We start from the raw sequence: 22,304 nt of genomic DNA, 5'->3' as shown, positions 1-22,304 counted from the left end.
TCTTAAAGGTGTACACCGCGTACACAGTAGAAGTGGGTCACCGATTCAGAAATCACGTCCTCACACAGCAGAGCTCTGGGGCAGACTGGAACTCAGCTCGGAACTAGTTTATTTGTGCTTGTGCATGAAGGTGATATGCGCCGAGGTCAGTGGTGCTTGGCATGGAGTGTTCCAATGTCACTGGGATTTGAGTGCAACTGATTCCAGTTTGGGTGGGGGGGGCTGGAAGGCTAGTTGGCCATGTCGAGGATGCCCTCCCTATATCTGGGCAGCTGTACACAATACATTGCATTGAGTAAGGCGATGGCAGAATGGCAAGCATTAGTCACGCTTATACTTTGACAAATAGCACAACACCTCATCAGTAGATAGTAGCTTGTCACATATAGGTCTGCACAGCAATGCTACACCGGCAATGTGTGTGGTTGCAATGTGGGGTGTGGTTGGCTAGGCCAGTTGCTACCGCCTGGTGCATTCTATTATCACCACATGAAAGTCTTATTGGTGCTGAGATTGGAATATCTATGAGATGTCAGTGTGCAGTTGTAAGGGAGGACCAGCATAGCTCTGAGTTTGCCCACTAGGATAGCATGACCTGGCACTGCCTGATTTGGCCTAACATTGCTTGATAACGCCTACAGCCTTACAAGGCCCAGTACAGTATAAGAACACACAACATGGTCCTCTAGAAGAAGGCCTCATTAACCTATGCAGGCAGTCTGAGAGTTGTCTCAGACCTCGCCCTCCCTTGCACAGATGCTGTGCTCGTTGGGGCACTCTGGGGCGCTTGTCTGTTGCAAACTACAACATGTGTTAGTGTACTGCAAGCAATCAGGACCTTGGCCGCAAAACCTGCTTATTTGCCCCAGAAAGCAGCCTCAGTGTCTCTAACTCGCTTGTTGCATCCATAATGCCCTCTGTGCAAGCAATACAAATCTCCCTCACACTGCACCGCTCACCCCCAACAGGTCAGTGGTCCCCTTCGCTTTTCCCTAGTGACCCCACTTACCTGGGCTTGAGGCAGCTCCATAACTTTATGAACTGTGTCATGGATTTAGCCAAAGCGGGTTTACATTGCAACGCAAGTTCATAAGGATTGACATGACACAGATTAGACAAAACACACCAGATATGGGGTGTGTCTAGAATTGAGCCCTGAGATTTACTGGACGTGCTAAGTAAATGGAATGGAATAACTAAATTATGTGATATGATTATTTATAATGCGCTTAATACCCAGCGAGTTCTATGCGTGGACCTGGGGATCGAACCTGTGTTTCTCTGTGTCGTCTTGCGTCCAAGGTGAGCGTGTTGCCCCTGAAATATCCTCCGGAGACTGTTGCTTCCGTTCAGCAAAGGGAAAGATATGGGCCTTCCACCTTTCTTGTTAAGCAGGAACAAAGGGAACTCAAACAGGAGAAGGAAGAGTGTCTCCAAGGAAGTCTCAAAGAAAAATGCCACTTTGTCCATCTCTGTGTTGCACAAAATAAAGGCAAAGTCATAGACAGTTCTAAAGTTGCACTAATCCACTGTCTGTTAAATTGCCCTGGTCTTTGTCTTCAGGGTGTAGGTTTGCCAGGTCCTCAACCCCTTTTCTCTTGGCACTGTCGGAAGATCCTTCCGAGGCCTAGGGGCTACAGTTTCAGCCAAGCTTCCAGGTCCTTTCCTTTAGCCAGTCTAGCGCGGGTCATCGTCAAGTAGGCGTTCATTTGGGGAGGGCTAGGCTGTGTTGGGTAGATCTGGTTCCCCTTGACCACCTCCTTTATCGATGGGCCATAGTTCCTGAGATCCTTCCCTCCTGATTACTGCTCCCTGGTCTCTCTATAGCTTGTAGGGTCTCCTATTCTCCTCCCACCTGCTTGTGTGTTGTCACTTTATTCCCCCTCTAGCTTTTGATCAATTCTCCTTCCAGATGCTGTCTCCCCTACTTCCACCTCCCCTGTACTCTCTCTATCCATGTCATGTTACTCTTCTTCCAACTTTCCTACACTGTTCTCCCCCCAGCCTCCTAGTACTCTCCCTCTTACCCGCTCTGTGTGAGCATGACTCATAATTGGAAATGGTTCCCTCGAACCAGTGCCAAAGAAACACATGTTTTTCACTACTCTCTAGTGACTTTGAAGTGTTGCAGGTTTGTTTCAAATGCTTGGGACTGCCTAGCAAACTGGAATACCTCTCTTAGGGGATCGACCTGATGGGAATGGGCATCTTCAAGGGTCCCAGGGCCCTTCCTCTCTCTTAGTTGGCCACACCTGTCTATATGGGTAGGGTGGATGTGTGTGCCCCTGTGACTGGCCCCTTGGTAGTCATGTGTATCTGTAGGAGTGGAAGTGTGGCTTTCCGCTTGGTGGTCATGAGTATCTGAACGGGTGGGCGAAAAACGTTGCACATGTCTTTTTTCAGCCCCTGCTACTTTCGTGCAGCGGCACAAGAAACTTTGTGCAGTTCTATTTTTAACCATGTTAGTTTTGTGCAGCGCCATGAGAAACTTTGCATGTTTTATTTTTATCTATGCTAGGTTTGCGCAGTGGCACGAGAACATTTGATAGGTCTTTTTTTTTCGTGCTAGTTTCGGACAGTGACCCGAGATGCTTTGTGCGTTTTCTTCCCAATTCATGCTAGTTTCGTGCCCTGACAAGAGAAACTTAGTGCGGGTCTTGTTCGATTCCATGCTAGTTTCACCCTGTGACACGAGAAACTTCATGCAGTTCTTTTCCGAATCATGCTAACTTCATGCAGCGACATGAAAAACTTTGCACATTGATTTCCAATCTGTGCAAGTTTCGCACAATGACACAAGACATTTTACATTGTTCTTTTTTATTTCTGCTAGGTTCATGCAGCGTGTGAGGAAGTCGACCATCCACAAGGTGGGAGTGCGCTCGCCTGGGCTTTTAGAAATTTTAAAAGAAATGAAATGATAGTAGATGAACCTCAAGAAAATGTGTAGGGCCAATCCGCACACATTTTCCTATGCTCACGGCATGACATACACACAGACCTGTGTACTCTCGGTGGACACACCTTACAGGCGCAGTCCCCCAGTCATATTTAGTTGGGATATGACAGCCAAAAGTACATCAAGGCAACTCAGAAGGAGGAGGGCAACATCTTCCTCCTGCCATGGCCTGCAAAATTAACTAACAAAGGCTTTATGGATCTGCCCTGTCCTTTTGTTAGCTATGCTGGTGGCAGCTTTGCAGCCTAATCAGGTTTAATTCAAACATGACCCTCTGGGGCCTGGCTGCAAGACTAACAAAGGAAACAGGAAAACCCCAACATCCTTTAATATGCATCTGTGTCAACCTGAAGCCACTCCCGCCTTTTAGTGTCATGGGCAGTGGACTGTCATGTTTGGGACAGCTGTTTGCAGTAGTCATTCCCGCAGGGGACCCAATTCAGAATGTATGAGAATGTGGATTTCAGAATTCAGAAAGTCTGGTCTCGCCCCAGCTTCAAGGGAGACCTATCGCTTTAATCAGGAACCAAAGAGAGCTCAATTAACCAGAAAGACCCTATGATCCACAATAGACAGGAAGATGGTTGGGACTTAGTATTACATATTTTCACCCCTTTACTTTTTCTGTTGCAAAGGACTCTGGTTATGACCTCAGAAATACATGAGATTGTTGGTGGGTACCCAGGATTGAGTCATTAAGGTAGGCTTAGCCGAAACCATCACTGTGGCCCATTTAGCTTTAAAAGAGGGCTGAGCCCCTCTTTTGGGCAGATGATCAGACGACTTTTCAAGGAGTAGCAAGAATAACTCAGCATTGCACCCTGGCTGAAGGTACAGTCTGCCTTACATTGTCCTCCACTGAAGAAGGCCAGAGCCTACAAGAAGGAAGTAAGATCCCTCCCCTATACATCTCCCAGCAAACAGAGGGAGATACTGAATCCAGAGGACCCTCCAGTAACTCCAGAACCAGTACCCAGCCAGCACGCAGCATGCCCTGCTAGGCTCTGCAGCAAGCTTCCTAGGTGGCAAGTGCCAGAGAGTCTCGAACCAAACCAAGGACAAGGCAGCAGCCTGCAACACTCTCCTAAGCTTTGGGCTGCCCGCCTTAAAGGACAACACAAGCCCAGTCAAGAAGCTAGAAGGGGTGCATCGACAAGCATCTACAGACATCCGCCTTAAAGAAAGCCTTGACCAGTGCTTCAGACCCACTGACCAAAAATGAGATAGCGATTCCTGACCCCGAGCGCTGTGTAGGTCAGCCTGCAGCCATCCATCTAGCCTCGCTCACCGAACTGCCTGGCGCCTGATACCTGCAGCTGTTTCCAATGTTGAACTCTGTTGCAGAAGCTGCAAAGTGCCCTGAAACCGACTCAACGCTGTCAAGCACCAAGAACTTCTACAAGCACAAGGTACTTTGTGGTTCTGTCGCAATGGTCCTTCTCTGAGGGCCCCTAGTGACATTTTATGACGGATTTCTCCCTTTGTGTTGAAACGAAGTATCCTTGAACTATTGTGATGAATTACTTTACCAGCTACACTCCTGTCAGTATCCAGAGTGCATCACTTTTTCTTCTTTGAAACTGCCTGTCCTCTGCATTCCTTTAATATTAATGTTAATGTTAAAGGATATATATACCATGCACTATCACCACCGGAGTGGTCCCCTGGCGCTCTAAGAGGGTGGGTTGTATTTTGTAGAGTGCTGGAACTGTCTGTTGTTCGCTGTGTTGCAACTGACTAACAATCCCCAACCGTGTGGAGATAAGCAGCCGTTCCGTACATTTGAAAATTGGACAAGGAGGTTTAAAATTTACTTGTGTTTCCAATCTGCTTGGATCCCTTCTGGTGTACTAGAGGTGTGGGGCTGATTGATGGTTTAGAAACCGATATTCATCCCTGGACCACTGGTGCCCCGGAAGTTGATTCGTCACATGACACAGGAAACTTTACTCTGCTCTTTTGGATTTGTGCTAGGTTTGTGCTGCGACACAGGCAGCTTTGCACATCTCTTTTCGATTTGTGCAAGGTTCACTCGGGGACATGAGAAACTTTGAGCAGCTCTTTTCGATACGCGGGCATGGTGGAATGTCAGATTGGGGAGAAGTGGATCGAAATCTAACAGATTTTGCTTTCGGCGACCGGCAATGCGGAATTTAAAATGTCACCCACCTGTAGGTATCTGCAGGAGTGGGGGTGGGGGTCTAAGTGTGAATGCCCCCTGCCTTAGTGCTAGAATTAGTTGGGGTGGTCTGTGGATGCCAACTATACCTCCTCCGGGTCCATTCTCTACTTGCTTGGGGCAGCCTTGGATCAGTGAGAGAGTGGTAACTCCCATAAAACTGCATTCACTGCTTAATACTCTTAAATGATAACAGCAGTTCTGTAGTTCTGCAGGCTGACTGACCTTCAGGAATGTGAAGGCTGCCCAAGGCTCCACTCAACAGCTTGTGAATAAGTCAAAGGTCAGGTGCTCTTTGCGGTGGGTCCCAGAATAGTTCTGAATACTGTATTGTGCAGGAAGTGGAAGGCAGGAGAGTGTACATAGGGACCGAGTGGGGGCGGGGCTTGATTAGATAGGGATCAGGAAAGATGAAATCAGGAGGAAGGATTAATTAAAGTGCCTCACAAAGCAGGAAGTAATGCCTCATAGCCTCGAGGTGGCACCACGGCTGCAGGAAGGCAAAGAGAGGAGGCTGTACAGGAGGTGTGACATCTGACCTGTTGTGGTAAGGCTGGGACTCCAGACAAGCCGATCAAATGAGTAGCAAAAATCAGTCAGTGATAAAGAAATACACATCTGGGGTGGCCACCTAGACTGGGCCTTCATAGACCCAGTGTAATATATATACTGGTCTCAAATGCATCAAGAAGATAAGCAGGTGTGGCCCCTCTCTATGGCTTCAATGGTATCCGTAACTGGGCTGTGGAAAGCGCCAGGAAGGCCAGCGAGACTGAATGCGCCAGAGCCCAAACCTGAGTCAATTTAGACTAATATCAAAGCTGTACCTGTGGCTGGTGTGCTACTAGTGTCATTTCCAGAGGATTGGTGTAGTTCTTTGTGAAACAGAGGAACCTGGAATCATCGTGAGTATAAGGAGATATTAAAATAGTGTGTTGATTAACTTTAAACATGTTTCCTGACGCGCAGCCATTGCATAATGTGCATGTTGTAAATTATTCAGGGTAACTGTGTATGGGGGCACTCGCACCTTTTGATGTGGCTTTTTGAACGCTATTACCTGTATGATGAGTTCCCTGGTGGGGGAAGGGACCTCCAAGAGTTTGGTCTGGGGCCCGATGAGCTTTGTTTCTGTGGACGCCTGGACCTGGCTAGAGGCCAAACTTCCCAGTTGGGCGATATCCCGGCTGTAATACCGCCCAACTGTAATAACATTAACACCCGCCAGTCCTGCGTTATTAGCGACGGATCACGGGTTGGGCGTTAACCGTAAATCCCCATTCCCCATTGGGTCCATTAGACCCAATGGGACATTTTCATTGCAAAGACAGCACGCTAATACAGCCGGCGGTAACTGCGCTGAAAACAGGGCTCTAAATGGTATGTTTACCTCCAGATAAACTGCCTCATCATGACTTTGGCAGTAACCCTTTAATGCTGCAGTAATGCTATTACCGTCACATTTAAGGGTCTACCAAATTACGGGCTTGGTGGGTTTACCCCCAGCTCTAAGCTGGGGGCAAATCCGCTGTGATTTTGCTGATTTTTCAGCACTATTACCACCGGTGCCTATCAGCCCTCCCGCCAAACCCCCGGCGCTAATAGCGCCGGGGGGTTTGTCGGTAGGGCTAATAGCCCCGGTGGTAATACAGCCGGTGTTGGCGCCCAACTCGTGATGAGGCCAGCCCTTAAATGTGGCAATATTACTGTTACCACTGCAATGAAGGGCTGCCACCCAACTTGCGATGAGGCCCAAGTCTAAAGACCTCAGATGTATTAGATTAGATACAATAGTATGGCCTACAAGTTCATGAAATTAAGTCAAATTATTAACAGTATTTAGGGTTATCGTCCCAACTCCTAGAATTTGCATTTCGGATTGACATCCGGTGAATCTCCCACTGTGGAGCAGACGCTCCCTGATCTGCTCACTGTCAAGGAATGTGTGCCTGCACTGAAAGGAGATGTGCCTGGAAGACGCGCATTCCTAAAAGGACTGCCCTGCTGCTTTGCTACTGGACTGGCAAAGAGAAGGGAGGTAGATACCAACTCCCCAATGTTTCGCTGATACCTATTGGAAAAGCACTGACTGAAGGCATGCCTGCCTTTCTGGGGACGCTTTGACAAGAACTCTCAATAGGTTTCTTTGGGGGTTCCTCAGGGCTCATGTCAGACGGTCCAGGTCCAGAGATCGTTGTCTAGAAGACTCTGGACCAGTGGGCCAGACGCGGTATCTAGAAGGAGCTGAAAACATTCACTGGGCACTTTAACCACTCAAAATGACCATGGGTTGATCACGTACTGGCCCTGCAAAAAGCTGAGACAAACCAATGAGGACCAACACAAAGCCCATGAGCCTGCCCAGAGATAGTGAGAGCTTGCTGCTGTAGCGATATATTCATGCAAAGATGTGTGCAAATAACAACACATGTGTACAGATAACAGTTTCCAAGGGAAGCAACGAAATGGGTGTAAATGCTGAGGGCAGTGTTTCAAAAGCAGCCCATTGCAGAAGGTGTGCAGATTATAGTTTTGTTTTTCAATAGCAGCCAGTAAAATGGTGCTCATTTTAAAATCACTCAGCAAAATGTTTTCAGTAGCAGCCAGCAAAGAAACACCCAACAAACATGCAGTCATTTTAAATGCAAATGGGTGCATGTGGGGACAATTTAGGGATACAGATTAGCAGGTTAAGGATTTGGTCTGAAGGTAGAGAAGAGATGGAAATGACATGAAAAGGTGAGATGCCACATTAGTTTTTATGTAAAAAAAACAGAATGCAGAAAAGACAGAGGTTCAATGTGCATAGACACAAATTAGGTGTATTTCTGTCTGTGAAGCAACAAAATGGGTGTAAATGCTGATGGCAGTGTTTTAAAAGCAGCCCATTGCGAAAGGTGTGCAGATAATAGTTTTGTTTTTCAATAGCAGCCAGTAAAATGGTGCTCATTTAGAAAGCACTCAGAAAAATGTTTTCAGTAGCAGCCAGCAAAGAAACACCCAACAACATTAGTTTTTATGTAAAAAAAAAACAGAATGCAGAAAAGACAGAGGTTCAATGTGCATAGACACAAATTAGGTGTATTTCTGTCTGTGAAGTAACGAAATGGGTGTAAATGCTGATGGCAGTGTTTTAAAATTGGAAAAATGACATATATAACAAACAAACTTCTTATTAACAAAAACCCAGTAACCAATTAATTGTCCCAATTAACATTGTAATGCAGTTCGGTAAACACAGATTGAAATTCATTCTGTTTTAGTGGTTTTTTATCATTGAAAAGGAAACACGCAAAATAAAAAAAATAAAAAACAGAAGAGCTGTCTTTATGAAGGCTGAAAACCCCTATTATTCTTGCAGGAAATGAAAAAGTTACATGCAGGCCTTTGTAATGTGATTGGTAGAAGCTTGGGAGGTGGCAGGCACGTCAAAAGAAAGGCAGAGCTAACTTAGATGGACAGACAGAGAAAATATAGGCAGCTGAGCTGGGGGGTGTGGGCAGTTCTTGCTGAGATTCAGTTCCTATCAGTGCCATCCTGGGATGCTCGGCTGCAGTTTGAAGACAGCTTGAAGACAGTGCAGAGGGCTGGTGTCCTTCTGTCATCGGAGTGACTGGAATTCCATAGGCTGTGCCCGTGGGCTGTGCGAGGTTCGCACAGATAAGCTCTGGCAGCGAGAGAACCAGGTTTCACCCACTATTTAAGTGAGGTCATAACTGAGGAGTACATGGGGCTGAATGCATTGCATTTATTGGCAGTCAGCATAGGGATCTAGGTTTGAAAACAAAATGTATTATTTTTGTTTCTTTCTTACTGCACTTGTTTAAAAAGAACTGCATACCACGTTCACAATCTCTTCCATGTTCCCATGTGTTTGTTTTGTTTTATCTCTTAGAGGGTCGAAGCTGTGCTCGATGTTGGTAAGAATATATGTAACTGTAATATCATGAAATGTAACATTTTTTTTTATTGTGTATTACTGAATTCCAAGGAAAATAAGAATAAGTACAATAACAAAAACGAGGCTGGTGCTTGCTTTTTGTGTTTTATTTTTATGTCTCTGATGATCACTGTTTCAGGGGGAAAGATCATTGGGTGATCCTAGTGTTATACCACAGTGCAAAAAATTTGCTAGCTCATTTACCACCTGAAACAATGTTAGGAAAAAGAGACAATACATACAGATGAGCCAGGTAGAGTGTATGTTTATGGATATGAATGTGCTTCTCTGCATGCTGAAGAGAAAGCAGTGCCCTCTAAGGCACATAGGTTTCTGGTGTAAATAAACCAGAGACATGAATTACATACAATAAGGGACATTCTGTATAATATTACTGGGTTCCTTAAAAGTATGCAAAGTCCACGGGTTATCTACCGTCAGCCCAAGGTGTGTCATAATTATGAATTATAAAGAGGGAAAGTTTGTCTTATTAATGGGCAGTATTATTGAAGTCATGCTCACCACTATACCACAAAAATAAGATACCACTAATACTACCGCCAAAGCAAGCATACACTAAATTACCACCAAAATAAAATAGTGCTGAACTATTACCAAAATAGGATAATACTGAGCTACCACCAACATGAAGGCCAATTTACCGTCAAGATACCACCAACATACCACAATAGTAAAATACCACCAAATCAGGAATTAACCCAAAGACAACATTTCTCACACTGCAAACTCAAAGCAGATGCAAGCTGGTGCAAGCTGTTTCTCCTGACTAGGAGTCATCTGCCGGGCTGTTCGACAGTGTGAAGCCCTTGGTCCCTTTCTGATAGCACCTGCTGAGTGCAGAACATTTTGGGGACTTTGTTCTCCCATCCCTCAGCTGACGTACCTGACTTCATCACATCCCTGCTGGTCATTGCATCATTCAGGTCCCTCTGCACCGTAGAGCCCTGAACATCCTGTCCCGCCTTGTGGATCCCTAGTTTGACAAAGCCTGGTGCTCTGCCCCTGCTGATGGGCTGGTTTTCTGTACATCACAGACTAAGGGCCTCATCACGAGTTGGGCACTAACGCCGGTGCTAATAGCGCTGCCACTATCTGCCCTACTGCCAAACCCACCGGTGCTATTAGCGCCGGATCACGGGTTTGGCGGATTTGGAAGTCCCCATTCCCCATTGAGTTCATCCGGGAATGCCCCATTCCCCATTGGGCTCAATGGGGAAATTTCGCGCTCATATCGCCGGCGGATTTCCCGCCGGCGGTTTGAGCACGAATCTTCGGTGGATTTCCCCCCAGCTCAGAGCTGGGGAGAAATCCGCCAAAGCCCTGATTTGGCGGACCCTTAAATCCGGCGGTAACAGCGCTACTGCCGGATTTAAGGGTTACCGCCAAACTTGTGATGAGGCCCAAAGTCCGAAGCTAACTTTGCCACCCAGGATGCACCTGACCCTTGAGTCTGATATGTGTGGTGCTTGGCAGTTATTTTCAGGTCTAGGAGCCACTCTGGAGAACTGGACAGCACAATCATTATTTGCATATTGTTACACACTTCTAAGGTTGACATTCCCTCCCATGATAATTCTGATCCCCTTGACTTCATTGAATAGTTAAAGGTATTTTTAATCAGTTCCCTTTTACTGTTTTAAAATATTTTTAGGGTAATTAGCACTCTTACAGAGAGGGTTGAACATTAACATTCCTTTGTCTCCAGAGTATGTTTCATGTTGAGTTCTTGGCCCTATTGCACAACTTGTACCTTTTTATAAGTCTCGCGTTCCTCCCATGTTACCAAAGGAAAGATAAGGGGTAACATTGAGGTCTGTTAGTTTGCCCATTAATTGCCCACAACTTCCGAAAGGGTTTGTGCGGCTAGAGGGCACCCAAGCTAGATACAATCTCATAGCAGATAGCCTGCCAATGGGTGAGACAACTAGCAGGTTGTGTCCAGGGCAGCATCTACCAAGCGGTCCAGGGCTCTAAGCGGGCGATCTTGAGATATTCCTGGTGTGCCAAGGCCAGCCACACAGACTCAGGAGTCCACTAATGCAATGTTATGTTGTATATTTTTACATAGTGCCACTTGAGCCATCTGCATGGACTCTTGGCACCTTGGGACGAGCAAGTGATGGCATAAACTAGAGTTTGTTTGTGTGGGAAGTTAGTATGAGGAGGAGAGCAAGGTAGCTGGTGCTGCAGATCCAAAGAACAAGTTAATTCCTAAATGCAACATGATATGATATGATATTTTATTTATATCGCGCTCGTACACAAGTCTTTCAGAGCGTGAAGATCAGCATCATGTCAGAACCTCTATGGGTGTGCCGTGGGTTGATTATGCTTAGTATTCATGTATGCTGTGACCCATTTGGAGTTCCTGTGCCAATACACTAGATTGGATATGCGCTAACCTTCTGAGCTATATGTCTGCCAAGTTACAGTCCGATACCGCTCCAAATCGTTTTTGCAAACCAGGTTGCATCCTAGCGTATTTCCCCTGATCCAATCTGCTGTGTGCTCTGCAGGTGGAAACAAAGGTGCTGCATGACAAAGGCTCCAACATTTCCCCTGCTAGCCCACTGTGCTTTCACTGCCCAGGTACACTGAGTTATCACACCCTCTGTTGGAGTACTGTGCACTCCCAGTGCTGGACTTCCATTACGCAAGCCTTTAGCTCTTTCCCGCTCCGTCCTACCCCTTCTCTGCTATGTTACGTTATGTTATTGTGATTTATTCTGTGCACCGCTCCCATTTTCCTGGTCTCCAGACACCCAGGCAGATCTGAAAAGTAAGGGGGTTTGGGGTGCATTAGTTAGTGAGATTAAGACGGAAAAGCGTTTAAGAGCTTCGATGTACTTGTTGGTAGCATCAGTTCGGGAAAAAGGGTCACTGTGTGCAGGTTTCGTTTTTAGTTGATCAACGTTGTGTGGTGTTTGGTGAGTGGTTGTGTATGGGTGATTTATGTGTATCTTGTGTTTTGTGGGGTGTCAGTAGAGTGCTTGTAGTTTGCAGTGTTTCTGTTTTTTATGGCAACGGTATGGGTCTGGTTTCTTCAGTGTTGGAGGGTGGGTATGCAGAGTTTTAGAGAGTTTTTAGTAGGGTTAGTCCACGGTCGTCTGAGGCTTTTTCTGTGAATTGAGTTGATCCATTGGGTTAATCTTATTCTATGGTGTTTGGGGTCAAATGTTTTATTTCTCTTGTGATCCAGTTTCAGAGCTTCTTATTGCATTGGCGGTTTTCCTCGCCGCTGTTCCCTCTTTAGCTTGGTGAGTTAAATAGCCATGTTTTTAACAGTTTCCTGAATTTTAGGTGATCTTCTGTTCGTATTTCCTTTGGGTGCGAGTTCCAAAGTCTCACTGCTATGCCCGAGAATGCTGATCCTCCGAATGCGGGTTTTGCATATTGTTTCGGTTCGAGACATACGTCATTGCTGGACCTTTGTGTCCGTGTTTGTTTGTAGAGATTTCTCCCTGTATGAATTCCGCTCCTTGGCCGTGGATGTCTCTGGTCTGTGTGTTATGCACAGAGTTTTGGAGAAGATTCGTTTTTTGACTGGTAACCAATGTCGTGTTCTCAGTGCTGGTGTGATTTGCCACCCATAGGTATTATCCCCCATTTACACCTTATATGCCAATCCTATGCCATCTGATTGGGAAGTCTTCATGCAACCCCAGTAATAAATAGCTAGCTGTGCTATCACATTGTCAGCTCTCTGTCTTGTCACAGTGTTAGTGTCCTGTGTAGTGCTTGTTGCATTCTACAGTGCTATGCATCTGCTAAACGACTGCCCTAGCTCTCTACCGGCCAAATGTGTGTTCAATGTGCCAATCAACTGTGCGCTCATTGTGCCAACCTATTGTGATGTTCTCGTGAAAATGCTATTCATGATCTCTGAAAAAAAAACATTCTGCTGTTCCTGTGCAGTGTGTGTACTCACAACCGAATAGCCCCTCTACCAATATATTCAGCTTCCTTTTTGCCCACCAGCTATACAATTAATTTGCCAACACAATAAGATATCACTGTACCTGCCATCTGTGATTGCCATACTCCATTTAACTACTTTAATCTGGGACAGCGTATTGTACTTTAGTCAAGAGAATTAATGCATCGTCTAGTGCATGCGCAGGAATAATATTTGTGCACCCAGATTATCTAAAATTATGGAGTGAAACGTAGTTGACTACTGCAACTCAAAATAACACTAGCCAGAGCAATGGCACTAGAAAACACATTACATAGCTGTGTTTGTTTGTATACACAGAAGTGCAGTGATCGTATTATAAATGGTTTTCGAAAATGGACCTGAAAGGGAGAGGGCGGGAGGGGGAGCTGGAAACAGCTGGGTGATAAGAAGACGTTCATAATGGGAAAAACAGCATGTCACATACTGCCATTGTGCATCACTGCTATTGAGTGTGTGCTCACATCCCCGGTGAATACCACTCAGGCAATATGTCTATGTAATATTTCGGGTGTATGTGATTATCTCGAAAAACAAATACCGAAGAAGAAAATACCGAATTTATTTTTTTCTCTTCGAACATTTCCATGCATTTATATGCAGGGGAGAACACCACAGTCCACTCCATACTCCCCATACATTATTTATTACCCTAGCCCCCCCACCCCACATATAATTGCATATAAATGCACAGTTCATTATTGAGCATTTTCGGCCACGAAATTATGGGTGATACTAAATATCACTTCTGCTGGGTCTCACATTTCATGGGAGTTGCCCATATGGAAGCAGGGTAAACATCTGCCACCATTCCCAGCAAATCCCTTCTTAGATGCCCTGTGAGTCCTATAATGCTCCGATTGGTTCTCTAGTGAGCGCCTTGAGGCTCGGCTCACACGCCCGGTGAGTCCTTATGATTCAATTCTCACTGTTTTCAAGCCTATACAAGGCCCACATTCCCTGGGAATCTGAGTGCTACTGTATTCCCATTATTGGGTATTTCTTATGCTCACTTCCCCGGAGGCTGCCAGTCAAGCCTTGCTAACATCCCATGTGACTTCAGTCAAGCTGTGCTCACATGCCTTGTGGTGCTTTTCTCAAATGTTCAGTCAGTCTCTGAAGTGTAAATGCACTCATATGCCATCCCACAATTCTCTGCCTCCCTGTGAGGCCCAGCAGCGGGAATTGTGAACTACCCCGCCACGCGATGCTCTGCCTCCCTGTGAGTCCATGCAGCAGGGAATCACTACTACCCCACCACACGATGCTCTGCCTCCCTTTGAGGTCAGCAGCGGGGACTCACTACTACCCCGCCACACAATGCTCTGCCTCCCTGTGAGGCCAGCAGCGGGGACTCACTACTACCCCGCCACACAATGCTCTGACTCCCTGTGAGGCCAGCAGCGGGGATTCATTAATACCCCAACACACGATGCTCTGCCTCCCTGTGAGGCCCAGGACCAGCAGTGGAAATTCACTACTACCCTGCCAGGGTTGCTCTTCATCCCTGTGAGGGCCAGCAGCGGGGATTCACTACTACCCCGCCACACAATGCTCTGTCTCCCTGAGAGGCCCAGCAGCGGGAATTCACTACTACCCCGCCACACGATGCTCTGCATCCCTGTGCGGTCCAGGAGCGGGAAGTCACTACTGCAACGCCACACGATGCTCTTCATCCCTGTGAGGCCAGCAGCCGGGATTCACTACTACCCCATCACATGATGCTCTGCCTCCCTGTGAGGCCAGCAGCCGGGATTCACTACTACCCCGTCACACGATGCTCTGCCTCTCTGTGAGGCCAGCAGCGGGGATTCAGTACTACCCCGCCACACAATGCTCTGCCTCCCTGATAGGCCTAGCAGCAGGAAGTCACTACTACCCCGCCGCATGATGCCCTGCCTCCCTTTAGGCCCAGCAGCAGGATGTCACTACTAACCCGCCACACAATGCTCTGACTCCCTGTGAGGCCAGCAGCGGGGATTCACTACTACCCCGTCACACGATGCTCTGCCTCCCTGTGAGGCCAGCAGCGGGGATTCACTACTACCCCGCCACACGATGCTCTGCCTCCCTGTGAGGCCCAGCAGCGGGGATTCACTACTACCCCGCCACATGATGCTCTGCCTCCCTGTGAGGCCCGGCAGTGGATATACACTACTACCCCGCGACACGAGGCAATTCACTACTACCCCACCACATGATGCTCTGCCTCCCTGTGAGGCCCAGCAGCGGGAATACAGTACTACCCCGCCACACAATGCTCTGCCTCCCTGTGAGTCCGGTTGTATATGAATTGTTCATTTTACAACTGTTCGAATGACAATTGACCTTTTCACAATTGACCGAATTGTGAAGGTCAATTGTACCATATATGTGGGGGGAAACACCCCACAACCCCCCCACCCAACACCAAACCCCCCAACACCCCTATATATATATATATATAGATATATATATATATATAGATATATATATATATATATTACCAAACCAATATATATATATATTGTGTGGCGGGGTAGTACTGAATACCCGCTGCTGGCCTCGCAGGGAGGCAGAGCATCGTGTGGTGGGATAGTAGTGAATCCACGCTGCTCCCAGGGAGGCAGAGCATCATGTGGCAGGGTAGTACTGAATTTCCGCTGATGACCTCCCTGTGAGGTTCAGCAGCGGTGATTCACTACTACCCCGCAACACGATGCTCTTCATCCCCGTGAGGCCCATTAGTGGGGATTCACTACTACCCCGCAACACGATGCTCTTCATCCCCGTGAGGCCCATAAGTGGGGATTCACTACTAACCCGCCACACGATGCTCTTCATCCCTGTGAGGCCCATTAGCGGGGATTCACTACTACCCCGTCACACGATGCTCTTCATCCCTGTGAGGCCCATTAGCGGGGATTCACTACTACCCCGCCACACGATGCTCTTCATCCCTGTGAGGCCCATTAGCGGGGATTCACTACTACCCCGCCACACGATGCTCTTCATCCCTGTGAGGCCCATTAGCGGGGATTCACTTCTACCCCGCCACATGATGCTCTGCCTCCCTGTGAGGCCCAGTAGCGGGAATGTACTCTTATGCCCACCCCAAAATGTTTTTCATCCCGATGAGACTGAGTGGTGGGCATGCACTCCTACGTTAGCCCACAGCAAAATGTTCTTCATCCTTGTAAGTCTGCATAGTAGAAGTGCACTCATATACTACCCCACAACTGCTTTATCTCTGTGGGTTTGTGTAGTGGAAATAGACTCCTTAGACTCCTATGCCACTCCATAATGATTTTCATCTCTATGAGTGTGAGTAGTTTTATAAAATCTCTTATTCTACACAGTGGTGGCATGTCCGTAATGGCGAAGGGGTGACGACCCACCAGTACCCCCATCCATTATGGAGGAGCTGATCCAGCCCAGCATAAACACTGAACAATCTACTAGCTGCTTTTCTCAGCTGAATGAGCACTCCTGGGTTGACTTAAACTGTCAAATGTAATCCTGGTTTCCCTTTGATAGTTTCTATTCCTCAGCATTAATGTTCAATGGAATATTTTCTTCCCCAGTCTTGCATGGCACATTTGGGATGCAGGCTGGAGAACTGCACCTCTGAATGTGCATTGGGACATTACCACACCTCCCTGCACATTGCAATGGTCTGAGGCGGAGCCATAGCAGCACCCCGACTCTTGCAAGCATACACAGGAACCAGGAAGCGCTCTTTGCTTACTGGTTCCTGTTCATGTGTTGGGGGAGCCTGAGAGCTGCTGTGTATCCTTGGAGGCCAGCAGGCACTGGGGAGCAGAGTCCGGCAGGGTTGAAGGAAAGAATAATGTATTTAATATGCATGCGTGTGTGAATGAATGAGCGAGTGAATGATACGTGGATGTGTGTGTTTGTGTGAGCCTGTGTTTTTGTACTGGGATGGACCGATCTATCATTAGGTGAATGGGGAGTGAGAGGAGGGTGGTGGTAAAATCAAAGATGTCCAGTAAAAAATGATGTTGTTAAGGAATTTTTACAGGGCATCTTGGTTATAAAAAAGACATGATATTTATATTATGTGGCTATACTTGCTTATTGGTGTAGCCAATCCAGTCATCTCTTACTGTGGCATAAAAATGTGTATTTGGCATATTTGATTAAGCAGGCATGATACATGTTTTTAGGTGGATAAACTGGCATTTTGGTGCAGCCAATCTAGCCATTTCTTAGTGTGGCATGACATTTTTACTGGCCTTATTTGATTAAAACAGGCATGATAAGTGTTAAGTGGCTAGATGCATGATAAGTATTAAGTGATTAGACTGGCATTTGGGTGCAGCCTGTCTAGCTATTTTGTACTGTGAATTGGCATTTCTTTACTGGGCATTCATGATAAGTGTTGTTACATGGATAGAGTGGTATTTTGGTGTAGCCAGTCTATGTATTTCTTTTCCATGGAATATTTTACTGTGCATTAATGATAAAGCAAGCATGCTGTGTTATTATGTTGCTAGACTGCCATTTTGGTGCACCTAGTCTAGCTATTTCTTACTATAACATGGCATTTCTTTTTTACTGGACATACTGATAAAGTAAGCATTCTAATTTGTCATCACGTGGCTAGATTTGCATTTTGGTGTGGCCTATTTGGATGTGTTTTCATATTGTGGCATGGCATTTTTAATGACAAAGCCAACTGGAGTATGTTCTTGCACAGGGATGTTTACAAATATTGGCAGAAACAGTGTGGACATGGTTTCTTATAGTATTATTACCGACATTATGCTCAAAGTAAACATGAGTATGTTCTTATATAGGAATATTGGAAAATATTGGTGTAGTCAGAATGGAAATGTAACAGCACAACCATTGTGAAACTGGTTTTATACTGCCATATTTTGTTGGTAAGGCATCATGAAACTGTGTTGTGTAATGTTATGTTATAACATCTTATGTTATGTTATCTTGCATTTGTATAGCACTTTTTGCCATAGTTAAGGGTGGCACTCCTGTGCACTGTTGGTGACTTGCAGCCATGATTTTTTTCATGACAACCTAAAAAAACAATTGCAACATGTTTGACTTTTAAAGTGTTTTATAAAATTCACCATTTTAACCCATTATTCAAAACATTTTCCTGGTGGGAGAACCCCCAAACACCCTGTGGTTGGTAAAGACTATAGAATATTTGGGGGAAATATCAGTGCCCCTCCAAGTAAAAGATTTTCCAACCATTGATGATCCCACCCCACAATGTTCTTCATCCTTGGACATCTGAGCAGTGAAAATGCACTCCTATACCACCCCGCAATGCTCTTCATCCCTGTGAATCTGATCAGTGAGAATGCACTCCTATACCACCCCACAATGCTCTTCATCCCTGTGAATCTGAGCAGTGTGAATGCACTCCTATACCACCCCACAATGCTCTTCATCCCTGGACATCTGTGCAGTGAGAATGCACTCCTATACCACCCCACAATGCTCTTCATCCCGAGCATCTGAGCAGTGAGAATGCACTCCTATACCACTCCACAATGCTCTTCATCCCTGTGAATCTGAGCAGTGAGAATGCACTCCTATGCCACCCCACAATGCTCTTCATCCCTGGGCATCTGAGCAGTGAGAATGCACTCCTATGCCACCCCACAATGCTCTTCATTCCTGGGCATCTGAGCAGTGAGAATGCACTCCTATACCACCCCACAATGCTCTTCATCCCTCTGAATCTGAGCAGTGAGAATACACTCCTATACCACCCCACAATGCTCTTCATCCCTGTAAATCTGAGCAGTGAGAATACACTCCTATACCACCCCACAATGCTCTTCATCCCTGTGAATCTGAACAGTGAGAATGCACTCCGATACCACCCCACAATGCTCTTCATCCCTGTAAATCTCAGCAGTGAGAATGCACTCCTATAACACCCACAATGCTCTTCATCCATGTGAATCTGAGCAGTGAGAATACACTCCTATACCACCCCACAATGCTCTTCCTCCCTCTGGGCATCTGAGCAGTGAGAATACACTCCTATACCACCCCACAATGCTCTTCATCCATGTGAATCTGAGCAGTGAGAATGCACTCCGATACCACCCCACAATGCTCTTCATCCCTGTAAATCTCAGCAGTGAGAATGCACTCCTATAACACCCACAATGCTCTTCATCCATGTGAATCTGAGCAGTGCGAATACACTCCTATACCACCCCACAATGCTCTTCCTCCCTCTGGGCATCTGAGCAGTGAGAATGCACTCCTATACCACCCACAATGCTCTTCATCCCTGTGAATCTGAGCAGTGAGAATGCACTCCTATGCCACCCCACAATGCTCTTCATCCCTGGGCATCTGAGCAGTGAGAATGCACTCCTATGCCACCCCACAATGCTCTTCATTCCTGGGCATCTGAGCAGTGAGAATGCACTCCTATACCACCCCACAATGCTCTTCATCCCTGTGAATCTGAGCAGTGAGAATGCACTCCTATACCACCCCACAATGCTCTTCATCCCTGTGAATCTGATCAGTGAGAATGCACTCCTATACCACCCCACAATGCTCTTCATCCCTGTGAATCTGAGCAGTGTGAATGCACTCCTATACCACCCCACAATGCTCTTCATCCCTGGACATCTGTGCAGTGAGAATGCACTCCTATACCACCCCACAATGCTCTTCATCCCGAGCATCTGAGCAGTGAGAATGCTCTCCTATACCACTCCACAATGCTCTTCATCCCTGTGAATCTGAGCAGTGAGAATGCACTCCTATGCCACCCCACAATGCTCTTCATCCCTGGGCATCTGAGCAGTGAGAATGCACTCCTATGCCACCCCACAATGCTCTTCATTCCTGGGCATCTGAGCAGTGAGAATGCACTCCTATACCACCCCACAATGCTCTTCATCCCTCTGAATCTGAGCAGTGAGAATACACTCCTATACCACCCCACAATGCTCTTCATCCCTGTAAATCTGAGCAGTGAGAATACACTCCTATACCACCCCACAATGCTCTTCATCCCTGTGAATCTGAACAGTGAGAATGCACTCCGATACCACCCCACAATGCTCTTCATCCCTGTAAATCTCAGCAGTGAGAATGCACTCCTATAACACCCACAATGCTCTTCATCCATGTGAATCTGAGCAGTGAGAATACACTCCTATACCACCCCACAATGCTCTTCCTCCCTCTGGGCATCTGAGCAGTGAGAATACACTCCTATACCACCCCACAATGCTCTTCATCCATGTGAATCTGAGCAGTGAGAATGCACTCCGATACCACCCCACAATGCTCTTCATCCCTGTAAATCTCAGCAGTGAGAATGCACTCCTATAACACCCACAATGCTCTTCATCCATGTGAATCTGAGCAGTGCGAATACACTCCTATACCACCCCACAATGCTCTTCCTCCCTCTGGGCATCTGAGCAGTGAGAATGCACTCCTATACCACCCACAATGCTCTTCATCCCTGTGAATCTGAGCAGTGAGAATGCACTCCTATGCCACCCCACAATGCTCTTCATCCCTGGGCATCTGAGCAGTGAGAATGCACTCCTATGCCACCCCACAATGCTCTTCATTCCTGGGCATCTGAGCAGTGAGAATGCACTCCTATACCACCCCACAATGCTCTTCATCCCTGTGAATCTGAGCAGTGAGAATGCACTCCTATACCACCCCACAATGCTCTTCATCCCTGTGAATCTGAGCAGTGAGAATACACTCCTATACCACCCCACAATGCTCTTCATCCCTGTGAATCTGAACAGTGAGAATGCACTCCGATACCACCCCACAATGCTCTTCATCCCTGTAAATCTCAGCAGTGAGCATGCACTCCTATAACACCCACAATGCTCTTCATCCATGTGAATCTGAGCAGTGAGAATACACTCCTATACCACCCCACAATGCTCTTCCTCCCTCTGGGCATCTGAGCAGTGAGAATACACTCCTATACCACCCCACAATGCTCTTCATCCCTGTGAATCTGAGCAGTGAGAATGCACTCCGATACCACCCCACAATGCTCTTCATCCCTGTAAATCTCAGCAGTGAGAATGCACTCCTATAACACCCACAATGCTCTTCATCCATGTGAATCTGAGCAGTGAGAATACACTCCTATACCACCCCACAATGCTCTTCCTCCCTCTGGGCATCTGAGCAGTGAGAATGCACTCATATACCACCCACAATGCTCTTCATCCCTGTGAATCTGAGCAGTGAGAATGCACTCCTATAACACCCACAATGCTCTTCATCCCTGTGAATCTGAGCAGTGAGAATGCACTCCTATACCACCCCATACTGCCTTTATCCCTACGAGTGTGAATAGTGGGCATGCACTCCTAAACCACCGCACAATGCTGTGCTTTGAGTCTGAGTAGTAGCAATGCACTTATATACCTCTCCACAATGCTCTCCATCCTTGTAAATCTGAGCAGTGAGTATACACCCCTATTCCACTCTGTGATGCTCTTTTTATCTGTGAGTCCCATCAGTGAAAATGCACTCATGTCCCACCCCGCAGTGCTCTTCATCCCTGTGAGTCGCAGCAGTAGGAATGCACTCATATCCCACACCACAATGCTCTTCAACCCTATGAGACCCCTGTGAGACCACCTGTGGGAATGCCCTCTAGGGAGAATTCTCATAAATGGCTGATTACCCTTACCTTAAGAGTCCCCCAGCAGCTTTGCTGGATTTCTAGGATTTCTTTCTTTCACCTGGTCAGAGTGTGAGCCTTTTTCCCACTCTGACATGTGTTTTGCTGTGTGGGTTTTCACTTGTTGTGTGATCTTGGGTACTGGAGCCTCACCTACTCCATGGACACCACTTTTTGTGTGTGTTACACAGCACATTCAGTGCAGTGACACAGGGTTGTCTTTGAGACTTCCCTCTGACTCAATGTTTCTGGGGCTGACCGCTGTCCCCCAGAAACAGTTAAAGTTGCCATTAACTTTATATAGTCACTTTAAACCACAGACCCAGTACACCCCATCTTACATGGAGTATTGGAAAGGGTTAATTCTTAGCCCTTTTTATCTTTACCTCTTGGAGCCTTGTTTCGCTCCCTTAACATTAAAACTTGGCTGGTGGCAGTGGTAACTATTCTAACTTTTCTACCGCAATTATATTATATAAATGTGGTATTGTTCCAGGCTATTATATTAGCCTCGAACATAAACCCACTTGACCAAATACATTTTATTTTGGTTCCAGCTCGGTTTATTCGCCTTTTCAT

Source organism: Ambystoma mexicanum, chromosome 9 (assembly GCF_040938575.1).
Source record: "Ambystoma mexicanum isolate Mex_15411 chromosome 9, UKY_AmexF1_1, whole genome shotgun sequence".
NCBI classification, from domain to species: domain Eukaryota; kingdom Metazoa; phylum Chordata; class Amphibia; order Caudata; family Ambystomatidae; genus Ambystoma; species Ambystoma mexicanum.
This window is presented reverse-complemented; position numbering follows the sequence as displayed.